This window comes from Oncorhynchus keta, unplaced genomic scaffold (genome assembly GCF_023373465.1).
Source record: "Oncorhynchus keta strain PuntledgeMale-10-30-2019 unplaced genomic scaffold, Oket_V2 Un_contig_3704_pilon_pilon, whole genome shotgun sequence".
NCBI classification, from domain to species: domain Eukaryota; kingdom Metazoa; phylum Chordata; class Actinopteri; order Salmoniformes; family Salmonidae; genus Oncorhynchus; species Oncorhynchus keta.
In genome coordinates this window covers 1-12,500 of record NW_026287386.1, presented here as the reverse complement: position 1 = coordinate 12,500, position 12,500 = coordinate 1, and the positions used below count along the sequence as shown (strand labels likewise).

The 12,500-nt window shown below is 48.9% G+C and overlaps 1 long non-coding RNA gene across 1 annotated transcript; it reads right to left on the bottom strand.

The window, feature by feature from the left end:
• Nucleotides 1–2,723: 2,723 nt before the first annotated feature.
• Nucleotides 2,724–4,680, bottom strand: LOC127924122 (uncharacterized). The gene is made up of 3 exons (XR_008116840.1): nucleotides 3,629–4,680; nucleotides 3,441–3,512; nucleotides 2,724–3,251 (listed from the first exon to the last, which is right to left on the bottom strand). It is a non-coding gene; the product is annotated as an uncharacterized LOC127924122 (long non-coding RNA).
• Nucleotides 4,681–12,500: the final 7,820 nt, after the last annotated feature.

Below are 12,500 nucleotides of genomic sequence, written 5' to 3'. Positions count from 1 at the left end.
GGAGGAGAGTAGACCATCCTAGTCATAGTATCACCTCATCCTCTAAGGAATAGTAAGCAGGAGGAGGAGAGTAGACCATCCTAGTCATAGTATCACCTCATCCTCTAAGGAATAGTAAGCAGGAGGAGGAGGAGGAGAGTAGACCATCCTAGTCATAGAATCACCTCATCCTCTAAGGAATAGTAAGCAGGAGGAGGAGAGTAGACCATCCTAGTCATAGTATCACCTCATCCTCTAAGGAATAGTAAGCAGGAGGAGGAGAGTAGACCATCCTAGTCATAGTATCACCTCATCCTCTAAGGAATAGTAAGCAGGAGGAGGAGAGTAGACCATCCTAGTCATAGTACCACCTCATCCTCTAAGGAATAGTAAGCAGGAGGAGGAGAGTAGACCATCCTAGTATCACCTCATCCTCTAAGGAATAGTAAGCAGGAGGAGGAGGAGGAGGAGAGGAGGAGACCATCCTAGTATCACCTCATCCTCTAAGGAATAGTAAGCAGGAGGAAGGAGAGTAGACCATTCTAGTCATAGTATCACCTCATCCTCTAAGGAATAGTAAGCATGAGAGGAGGAGGAGAGTAGACCATCCTAGTATCACCTCATCCTCTAAGGAATAGTAAGCAGGAGGAGGGAGAGTAGACCATCCTAGTCATAGTATCACCTCATCCTCTAAGGAATAGTAAGCAGGAGGAGGAGGAGGAGACCATCCTAGTCATAGTATCACCTCATCCTCTAAGGAATAGTGAGCAGGAGGAGGAGAGTAGACCATCCTAGTTATAGTATCACCTCATCCTCTAAGGAATAGTAAGCAGGAGGAGAAGGAGAGTAGACCATCCTAGTCATAGAATCACCTCATCCTCTAAGGAATAGTAAGCAGGAGGAGGAGGAGGAGTAGACCATTCTAGTCATAGAATCACCTCATCCTCTAAGGAATAGTAAGCAGGAGGAGGAGGAGGAGAGTAGACCATCCTAGTCATAGAATCACCTCATCCTCTAAGGAATAGTAAGCAGGAGGAGGAGAGTAGACCATTCTAGTCATAGTATCACCTCATCCTCTAAGGAATAGTAAGCAGGAGGAGGAGAGTAGACCATCCTAGTCATAGTATCACCTCATCCTCTAAGGAATAGTAAGCAGGAGGAGGAGAGTAGACCATCCTAGTCATAGTATCACCTCATCCTCTAAGGAATAGTAAGCAGGAGGAGGAGAGTAGACCATCCTAGTCATAGTACCACCTCCTCCTCTAAGGAATAGTAAGCAGGAGGAGGAGGAGGAGAGTAGACCATCCTAGTCATAGAATCACCTCATCCTCTAAGGAATAGTGAGCAGGAGGAGGAGAGTAGACCATCCTAGTCATAGTACCACCTCATCCTCTAAGGAATAGTAAGCAGGAGGAGGAGAGTAGACCATCCTAGTCATAGTATCACCTCATCCTCTAAGGAATAGTAAGCAGGAGGAGGAGAGTAGACCATCCTAGTCATAGTGTCACCTCATCCTCTAAGGAATAGTAAGCAGGAGGAGGAGAGTAGACCATCCTAGTACCACCTCATCCTCTAAGGAATAGTAAGCAGGAGGAGGAGGAGAGTAGACCATCCTAGTCATAGTATCACCTCATCCTCTAAGGAATAGTAAGCAGGAGGAGGAGAGTAGACCATCCTAGTACCACCTCATCCTCTAAGGAATAGTAAGCAGGAGGAGGAGGAGGAGGAGGAGAGTAGACCATCCTAGTCATAGTATCACCTCATCCTCTAAGGAATAGTAAGCAGGAGGAGGAGAGTAGACCATCCTAGTCATAGTATCACCTCATCCTCTAAGGAATAGTAAGCAGGAGGAGGAGAGTAGACCATCCTAGCCATAGTATCACCTCATCCTCTAAGGAATAGTAAGCAGGAGGAGGAGAGTAGACCATCCTAGTCATAGTATCACCTCATCCTCTAAGGAATAGTAAGCAGGAGGAGGAGAGTAGACCATCCTAGTCATAGTATCACCTCATCCTCTAAGGAATAGTAAGCAGGAGGAGGAGGAGGAGACCATCCTAGTACCACCTCATCCTCTAAGGAATAGTGAGCAGGAGGAGGAGAGTAGACCATCCTAGTATCACCTCATCCTCTAAGGAATAGTGAGCAGGAGGAGGAGAGTAGACCATCCTAGTATCACCTCATCCTCTAAGGAATAGTAAGCAGGAGGGGGAGAAGGAGAGTAGACCATCCTAGTCATAGTATCACCTCATCCTCTAAGGAATAGTGAGCAGGAGGAGGAGAGTAGACCATCCTAGTATCACCTCATCCTCTAAGGAATAGTGAGCAGGAGGAGGAGGAGGAGGAGAGTAGACCATCCTAGTATCACCTCATCCTCTAAGGAATAGTGAGCAGGAGGAGGAGAGTAGACCATCCTAGTATCACCTCATCCTCTAAGGAATAGTGAGCAGGAGGAGGAGGAGGAGAGTAGACCATCCTAGTATCACCTCATCCTAGTTGTTGCTGTTACATGTTGATTACTTCTACGAGCCATTATCATTCACCTGATAATAATATAATAATAATAATAATATATGCCATTTAGCAGACGCTTTTATCCAAAGCGACTTACAGTCATGTGTGCATACATTCTACGTATGGGTGGTCCCGGGAATCGAACCCACTACCCTGGCGTTACAAGCACCATGCTCTACCAACTGTGCCACAGAAGGACCACATACATAAGATGAGATGTGGTGATTATTTTTGTTAACATATGATTGGCTGCTGGTTAACCTGGATGTGGGGTATCATTGGTCCCTTGGCAAGAAAACCCGTTCATCTAACACACCTGGTTCTAAAACCTACAGGAGGGTTGGAGTTAAAACCTACAGGAGGGTTGGAGTTAAAACCTACAGGAGGGTTGGAGTTAAAACCTACAGGAGGGTTGGAGTTAAAACCTACAGGAGGGTTGGAGTTAAAACCTACAGGAGGGTTGGAGTTAAAACCTACAGGAGGGTTGGAGTTAAAACCTACAGGAGGGTTGGAGTTAAAACCTACAGGAGGGTTGGAGTTAAAACCTACAGGAGGGTTGGAGTTAAAACCTACAGGAGCGCTGGAGTTAAAACCTACAGGAGGGTTGGAGTTAAGACCTACAGGGGGGTTGGAGTTAAAACCTACAGGAGGGTTGGAGTTAAAACCTACAGGAGGGTTGGAATTAAAACCTACAGGAGGGTTGGAGTTAAAACCTACAGGAGGGTTGGAGTTAAAACCTACAGGAGGGTTGGAGTTAAAACCTACAGGAGGGTTGGAGTTAAAATCTACAGGAGGGTTGGAGTTAAAACCTACAGGAGGGTTGGAGTTAAAACCTACAGGAGGGTTGGAGTTAAAACCTACAGGAGGGTTGGAGTTAAAACCTACAGGAGGGTTGGAGTTAAAACCTACAGGGGGTTGGAGTTAAAACCTACAGGGGTTGGAATTAAAACCTACAGGGGGGTTGGAGTTAAAACCTACAGGAGGGTTGGAGTTAAAACCTACAGGAGGGTTGGAGTTAAAACCTACAGGAGGGTTGGAGTTAAAACCTACAGGGGTTGGAGTTAAAACCTACAGGGGTTGGAATTAAAACCTACAGGAGGGTTGGAGTTAAAACCTACAGGAGGGTTGGAGTTAAAACCTACAGGAGGGTCTCTCTCCAGGAACAGGGTTGGAGTTAAAACCTACAGGAGGGTATCTCTCCAGGAACAGGTTTGGTGAGCCCTGCACTAGACATGTGGGCTGAAATAAGGGCGATGGGGACGAGTGTGAATGACTCAGAGGTAACCGTGGGGGTGACCCCTGACCCCATCCATACAGGTTGAGTAAATTAGGACAAGAGGGAGCATAATAGTGTATCACAAGAGAAAAAGGTTTGGGTAGAGGAGCGTGTGTCGGGAGGGAACTGTGTTTCTGACTACAGTGTTTCCAAGTGTGTCGACTAGAACTAAAACGCTAAAATAAAAGTCGCTTTCTTCTCTGGTAAAGCTTTGCTGTGTATCTCTAGCCACCGCTCTCTGAAGAGGGAGGAGGACCAAAACAACAACAAGAACAAGGGAACAATAGCAACAACAAGGCGGCCATTATCGTGGGGCCTTTTCAGTCTTCTAGTGAAAGACTTCTGTTTAAAAGAAAACCTCCTCTCTCCCTTTCTTCTCTCTCCCCCGTTTAATAAATTATAATGTTTTGATGCTGTATGTGATTCTTGTTTCATGAGGAATTCTAACCCCTCTTTGTCTCTCTGTCCTCTGTCTTTCATTCTGTTTGTCTCTCTGTCCTCTGTCTTTCATTCTGTTTGTCTCTCTGTCCTCTGTCTTTCATTCTGTTTGTCTCTCTGTCCTCTGTCTTTCATTCTGTTTGTCTCTCTGTCCTCTGTCTTTCATTCTGTTTGTCTCTCTGTCCTCTGTCTTTCATTCTGTTTGTCTCTCTGTCCTCTGTCTTTCATTCTGTTTGTCTCTCTGTCCTCTGTCTTTCATTCTGTTTGTCTCTCTGTCCTCTGTCTTTCATTCTGTTTGTCTCTCTGTCCTCTGTCTTTCATTCTGTTTGTCTCTCTGTCCTCTGTCTTTCATTCTGTTTGTCTCTCTGTCCTCTGTCTTTCATTCTGTTTGTCTCTCTGTCCTCTGTCTTTCATTCTGTTTGTCTCTCTGTCCTCTGTCTTTCATTCTGTTTGTCTCTCTGTCCTCTGTCTTTCATTCTGTTTGGCTCTCTGTCCTCTGTCTTTCATTCTGTTTGGCTCTCTGTCCTCTGTCTTTCATTCTGTTTGTCTCTCTGTCCTCTGTCTTTCATTCTGTTTGTCTCTCTGTCCTCTGTCTTTCATTCTGTTTGTCTCTCTGTCCTCTGTCTTTCATTCTGTTTGTCTCTCTGTCCTCTGTCTTTCATTCTGTTTGTCTCTCTGTCCTCTGTCTTTCATTCTGTTTGTCTCTCTGTCCTCTGTCTTTCATTCTGTTTGTCTCTCTGTCCTCTGTCTTTCATTCTGTTTGGCTCTCTGTCCTCTGTCTTTCATTCTGTTTGGCTCTCTGTCCTCTGTCTTTCATTCTGTTTGTCTCTCTGTCCTCTGTCTTTCATTCTGTTTGTCTCTCTGTCCTCTGTCTTTCATTCACTCTTCTCTCTCTTCTCCTCTGTCTCCCCTCTTTTCTCTCTTCTCCTCCGTCTCCCCCTCTTCTCTCTCTTCTCCTCCGTCTCCCCCTCTTCTCTCTCTCTCTTCTCCTCCGTCTCCCCCTCTTCTCTCTCTCTCTTCTCCTCCGTCTCCCCCTCTTCTCTCTCTCTTTCTCCTCTGTCTCCCCCTCTTCTCTCTCTCTCTTCTCCTCCGTCTCCCCCTCTTCTCTCTCTTCTCCTCCGTCTCCCCCTCTTCTCTCTCTCTCTTCTCCTCCGTCTCCCCCTCTTCTCTCTCTTCTCCTCTGTCTCCCCCTCTTCTCTCTCTCTTCTCCTCCGTCTCCCCTCTTCTCTCTCTTCTCCTCCGTCTCCCCCTCTTCTCTCTCTTCTCCTCCGTCTCCCCCTCTTCTCTCTCTCTTCTCCTCTGTCTCCCCCTCTTCTCTCTCTCTTCTCCTCCGTCTCCCCCTCTTCTCTCTCTTCTCCTCCGTCTCCCCCTCTTCTCTCTCTTCTCCTCCGTCTCCCCCTCTTCTCCTCTGTCTCCCCCTCTTCTCTCTCTCTTCTCCTCTGTCTCCCCCTCTTCTCTCTGTTCTCCCTCTACCAGAAGGCGTTCAAAGACACCAGTCAGTACGTTGTCGGGGAGCTGTCTGCTCTGGAGAGCGAGCAGCGCCACATCGACGCCCGGGCGGCGCGCGTGGAGAAGAGGCTACGCTATCTCATGGACACAGGTACCAAGCCCAATTACACTGGAAAACTGTTTGGCAAATTGAGCGTTTCACACAAACTCTCACGGAGTTGGGGAAGTGTGTGTGAGGCTGTAGTGTCCCAAATGACACCCTATTCCCTACGTAGTGCGCACTACTTTTATGGAGCCCAATGCACTATATAAGGAATAGAGCTCCATTTGGGATACGGTGTGGAATCTTTGAAGCAGTGAATGTTGTGTAGCTACGGAAGGAGGGAGGGAGGGAGGCGATACGAGGCTGGCTGGTGGATATGAAAAGAGGGGAGGAAATGGGGGAGAGTGGGAGTAGAGGGGTGATAGAAGGGGGAGAAGGAGGATAGATGGTGGGAGAGCGAGGGGGGGAGAGAAGGGGAGACCTCTCTGGGCCAGGGTGATAAGAGAGTCTTCATGGGAAATGATAACCAGGCCTGATAGTGTCCCACCAGTGTTGGGGGGGGAGCCCCCAGCCAGCCTGATAGTGGGGGGGAGCCCAGCCAGCCAGCCTGCTCAGCTCACATTGAACAGTGTGCTCAGCCATGCATAGCCCCCCCTCCCCCAGTACATATCTGGTCTTCAATGATATGCAGCAGAAGGGGAGAGGTGGATGATTGGTGGGGGGCATTTAAAATAATGCAAGAGGTAACACACACACTGAGAGCACGACACACACATGCACTGAGAACACAACACACACACACTTAACCCAACATACACACACAGACTCACACACTCTAAAGTGTGATCTTTTGGCTTCCATACAGGCTGATTGGTGTGGTTGGAAAGCGTTGGCTGGTGGGTAACCTTGTATAGACATGAAACAGACAGGTGTCTGAGCCAAGGGCTCGGTTCCATTGAGTCCTGAACTGAAATAACAGAATAGGACTGCGGCACAAATTGTACCCTATTCCTACATTGTGCACTACTTTTGACCAGATCTCCCCTAGGGCTCCCGTCTAAAGTAGTGCACTTTATAGGGAATAGGGTGCCATTTGGGATGCGGTCTAGCATTCTGTTACTGCTACTAAACAATTTATCTTCACAACAGAGCGGGCTTTGGAAAAGGGAAGAAAAGAGAGAGGGAGGAGAAATAGAAAGGGGAGGGAGATATAGAGGGGAGGAGAGAGAGAGGGGGAGAAGAGAAAGGGGGAGGGAGATATAGGGGGAGGGAGAGAGAGGGGGAGAAGAGAAAGAGAGGGGGAGGAGAGAGAGAGAGGGGGAGAGAGAGAGAGAGAGCGGAGGAGAGAGAGAGGGGGAGAAGAGAGAGAGGGGGAGAAGAGAGAGAGAGAGGGGGAGAAGAGAGAGAGGGGATAAGAGCGAGAGGGGAGAAAGAGAGAGGGGATAAGAGAGAGGGAGAAGAGAGAGGGGGGGAGAGAGAGAGGGGGGAGAAGAGAGAGGGGAGAAGAGAGAGAGGGGGGAAAAAGAGAGAGAGAGGGGGAGAAGAGAGAGGGACATAGAGGGAGAGAGAGAGAGGGGGAGAAGAGAGAGGGAGAGAGAGGGGGATAAGAGCGAGGGGGAGAGGGGGAGAAGAGAGAGGGAGAAGAGAGGGGGAGAGAGAGGGGGAGAAGAGAGAGGGAGACGAGAGGGGGAGAAAGCAACACCAGGGTGGAGGGATTAAGGATTTTACTGCTCCTCCTGTATCGAGACATCTCTCCTCTCTCTGTTTCTCTCCATCTCTCTTCCTCCCTCCATCTCTGTTTGTTGCATATGCCTCCCTTCCTTCATCCCTCTCCTCTCACCTCTTCCTCTCTCCCTCTATCCCTTCTCTCATCCCTCCCTCCCTCTCTCTCTCCCCTCTATCTCTCTCCCCTCCCTCTCTCTCCATCCCTCTCCTCTCACCTCTATCTCTCTCCCTCTATCCCTTCTCTCATCCCTCCCTCCCTCTCTCTCTCCCCCTCTATCTCTCTCCCCTCCCTCTCTCTCTCCATCCATGCCTCCTTGTCTCCCTCCATCTCTCTCTCCTCATCCCTCCATATCTTCTACCCCTGTAGGAGTGAATACCATTGTGTCAATCTGAAGGGTTTTTCCCCACTGCTGATAAAGTAGCCTTAGCTGGATACGTTGTTTACCGGAAAACACTCACACTCACACACACACACACACACACACACAGACACACACACACACACACACACACACACACACACACACACACACACACACACACACACACACACACACACACACACACACACACACACTGTCACCACACCCTGTTTTCCACAAACACACACCTTGAGCCAGATTGATATTGCACAGCTCCAGCCCAGCCAGCCCCCTGTAAATAATCAGATAGTAGACAGGTAGTGAGGCAGCAGGATGGACGCAGCCGACACAATAATACTGGTAGTATCAGAGAGAGAAGAATTCACCCCGGATACGTCCCCAGAAACACCTTGTAGCTCAATGACATGTACAAAATATAGTTTGGGTAAACACAGAGTGAGTGTTGGGGGGGGGGGTATTCGCTTCTTCTATTTCCCTTCTTCCTCCTCTCTTCCTCCTCTCTTCCTCCCCTCTCTTCCTACCCTCTCTTCCTCCTCTCTTCCTCCTCTCTTCCTACCCTCTCTCTTCCTCCTCTCTTCCTACCCTCTCTCTTCCTCCTCTCTTCCTCCTCTCTTCTCCTCTCTTCCTCCTCTCTTCCTACTCTCTCCCACCACTCTTCCTCCTCTCTTCTCCTCTCTTCCTCCTCTCTTCCTCCTCTCTTCCTCCTCTCTTCCTCCTCTCTTCCTTCTCTCTTCCTTCTCTCTTCCTCCTCTCTTCCTCCTCTCTTCCTCCTCTCTTCCTCCTCTCTTCCTCCTCTCTTCCTCCTCTCTTCCTCCTCTCTTCCTGGTCCTCGGAGGCTGCAACGGTATTCGTTCACCTGTTTTCTTCCTCCCCTCTCTCTTCCTCCCCTCTCTCTTCCTCTCTCTTCCTCCCCTCTCTCTTCCTCCCCTCTCTCTTCCTCCCCTCTCTCTTCCTCCCCCTCTCTCTTCCTCCCCTCTCTCTTCCTCCCCTCTCTCTTCCTCCCCTCTCTCTTCCTCCTCCTCTCTTCCTCCCCTCTCTCTTCCTCCCCTCTCTCTTCCCTTCCCACTCCTCTCTTCCTCCCCTCTCTCTTCCTCCCCTCTCTCTTCCTCCCCTCTCTTCCTCCACTCCTCTCTTCCTCCCCTCTCTCTTCCTCCCCTCTCTCTTCCTCCAGTTGGATGGATTCACTCTGTCTGCAATACTAGTGATCAACATGATTTTGTAATGACTACCTCATCTCTGTACCCCACACATACAAGGATCTATAAGGTCCCTCAGTCGAGCTGTGAATTTCAAACACAGATTCAACCACAAAGTGCTTAACAAGTCTAGCTGGTCCTGTCCCATGGCAGGCCCTGTCTGTCTAGCTGGTCCTGTCCCATGGTAGGCCCTGTCTGTCTAGCTGGTCCTGTCCCATGGCAGGCCCTGTCTGTCTAGCTGGTCCTGTCCCATGGCAGGCCCTGTCTGTCTAGCTGGTCCTGTCCCATGGCAGGCCCTGTCTGTCTAGCTGGTCCTGTCCCATGGCAGGCCCTGTCTGTCTAGCTGGTCCTGTCCCATGGCAGGCCCTGTCTGTCCAGCTGGTCCTGTCCCATGGCAGGCCCTGTCTGTCTAGCTGGTCCTGTCCCATGGCAGGCCCTGTCTGTCTAGCTGGTCCTGTCCCATGGCAGGCCCTGTCTGTCTAGTTGGTCCTGTGCCATGTGGTGGGTCTTTAAGAAGGGGAGTAGGATTCGTGGAGTGCTTTTGGGCTTGTGGTTAGATCAGAAGAGACCGTTGACTCCTGATCTGTTTGCTTCAACATGTTTTCTGCCCCCCATCTTTCCATTTCTTTCTTTCTCTCTCCTTCTCCTTTCCATTTCTTTCTTTCTCTCTCCTTCTCCTTTCCATTTCTCTCTCCTTCTCCTTTCCATTTCTCTCTCCCTTTCTCTCTCTTCTCCTTTCCATTTCTCTCTCCTCCTCCTTTCCATTTCTCTCTTTCTCTCTCCTTCTCCTTTCCATTTCTCTCTCCCTTATCTCTCTCCTTTCCATTTCTCTCTCCCTTTTCTCTCTCCTTTCCATTTCTCTCCCTTTCTCTCTCCTTCTCCTTTTCTCTCTCACTTTCTCTCTCCTTCTCCTTTCCATTTCTCTCTCTCTTTCTCTCTCCTCCTTTTCTCTCTCTCCCTTCTCTCTCTCTCTCCTTTCCATTTCTCTCCCTTTCTCTCTCCTTCTCCTTTCCATTTCTCTCTCTCTTTCTCTCTCCTCCTTTTCTCTCTCTCCCTTCTCTCTCTCTCTCCTTTTCATTTCTCTCTCCCTTCTCTCTCCCTCCTTTCCATTTCTCTCCCTTTCTCTCTCCTTCTCCATTTCTCTCTCCCTTTCTCTCTCTTCTCCTTTTCTCTCTCTCTTTCTCTCTCTCTCCTTTCCATTTCTCACTCCCTTCTCTCTCTCCTTTCCATTTCTCTCACCCTTCTCTCTCTCTCCTTTCCATTTCTCTCCCTTTCTCTCTCCTTCTCCATTTCTCTCTCCCTTTCTCTCTCCTTCTCCTTTTCTCTCTCCCTTTCTCTCTCCTTCTCCTTCTCATTTCTCTCTCCCTTTCTCTCTCCTTCTCATTTCTCTCTCCCTTTCTCTCTCCTTCTCCTTTTCTCTCTCCATTTCTCTCTCCTTCTCCTTTTCATTTCTCTCTCCTCTCCTTTCCATTTCTCTCCCTTTCTCTCTCCTTCTCCATTTCTCTCTCCCTTTCTCTCTCCTTCTCCTTTTCTCTCTCCCTTTCTCTCTCCTTCTCCTTCTCCATTTCTCTCTCCCTTTCTCTCTCCTTCTCCATTTCTCTCTCCCTTTCTCTCTCCTTCTCCATTTCTCTCTCCCTTTCTCTCTCCTTCTCCTTTTCATTTCTCTCTCCCTTCTCTCTCTCCCCTCCTTTCCATTTCTTTCTCTCTCCTTCTCCTTTCCATTTCTCTCTCCCTTTCTCTCTCCTTCTCCATTTCTCTCTCCCTTTCTCTCTCCTCCTTTTCTCTCTCCATTTCTCTCTCCTTCTCCTTTCCATTTCTCTCTCCCTTCTCTCTCTCCTCTCCTTTCCATTTCTCTCCCCTTCTCCTTTTCTCTCTCCCTTTCTCTCTCCTTCTCCTTTTCATTTCTCTCTCCCTTCTCTCTCTCCTCTCCTTTCCATTTCTCTCTCCCTTTCTCTCTCCTTCTCCTTTTCTCTCTCCCTTTCTCTCTCCTTCTCCATTTCTCTCTCCCTTCTCTCTCTCCTCTCCTTTCCATTTCTCTCTCCCTTTCTCTCTCCTTCTCCTTTTCTCTCTCCCTTTCTCTCTCCTTCTCCTTTTCATTTCTCTCTCCCTTCTCTCTCTCCTCTCCTTTCCATTTCTCTCTCCCTTTCTCTCTCCTTCTCCTTTTCTCTCTCCATTTCTCTCTCCTTCTCCTTTTCTCTCTCCCTTTCTCTCTCCTTCTCCTTTTCTCTCTCCATTTCTCTCCTTTCTCTCTCTCTCCTTTCCATTTCTCTCTCCCTTCTCTCTCTCCTCTCCTTTCCATTTCTCTCTCCCTTTCTCTCTCCTTCTCCTTCTCCTTTCCATTTCTCTCTCCTTCTCCTTTTCTCTCTCCCTTTCTCTCTCCTTCTCCTTTTCTCTCTCCATTTCTCTCTCCTTATCCTTTCCATTTCTCTCCCGTTCTCTCTCTTCTTCCCCTCTCTTCCTCCTCTCTCTTCCTCCCTCCTCCCTCTTCCTCCCCCTCTCTTCCTCCCTCTCTCTCTTCCTCCAGTTGGATGGATTCACTCTGTCTGCAATACTAGTGATCAACATGATTTTGTAATGACTACCTCATCTCTGTAAACACATACAAGGATCTATAAGGTCCTCAGTCGAGCTGTGAATTTCAAACACAGATTCAACCACAAAGTGCTTAACAAGTCTAGCTGGTCCTGTCCCATGGCAGGCCCTGTCTATCTAGCTGGTCCTGTCCATGGCAGGCCCTGTCTGTCTAGCTGGTCTGTCCCATGGTAGGCCCCTGTCTCGTCTAGCTGGTCCTGTCCATGGCAGACCCTGTCAATACAAGCTGGTCCTGTCCCATGGCAGGCCCTGTCTGTCTAGCTGGTCCTGTCCATGGCAGGCCCTGTCTGTCTAGCTGGTCCTGTCCATGGCAGGCCCTGTCTGTCTAGCTGGTCTGTCCATGGCAGGCCCTGTCTGTCTAGCTGGTCCTGTCCCATGGCAGGCCCTGTCTGTCTAGCTGGTCCTGTGCCATGTGGTGGGTCTTTAAGAAGGGGGGTAGGATTCGTGGAGTGCTTTTGGGCTTGTGGTTAGATCAGAAGAGACCGTTGACTCCTGATCTGTTTGCTTCAACACGTTTTCTGCCCCCCATCTTTCCATTTCTTTCTTTTTCTCTCCTTCTCCTTTCCATTTCTTTCTTTCTCTCTCCTTCTCCTTTCCATTTCTCTCTCCTTCTCCTTTCCATTTCTCTCTCTCTTTCTCTCTCCTCCTTTCCCTTTCTCTCTCTCTTTCTCTCTCCTCCTCCTTTCCATTTCTCTCTCCTTCTCTCTTTCTCTCTCCTTCTCCTTTTCTCTCTCTTTCTCTCTCCTTCTCCTTTCCATTTCTCTCACCCTTATCTCTCTCCTTTCCATTTCTCTCTCCCTTCTCTCTCTCTCTCCTTTCCATTTCTCTCCCTTTCTCTCTCCTTCTCCTTTCCATTTCTCTCTCTCTTTCTCTCTCCTCCTTTTCTCTCTCTCCCTTCTCTCTCTCTC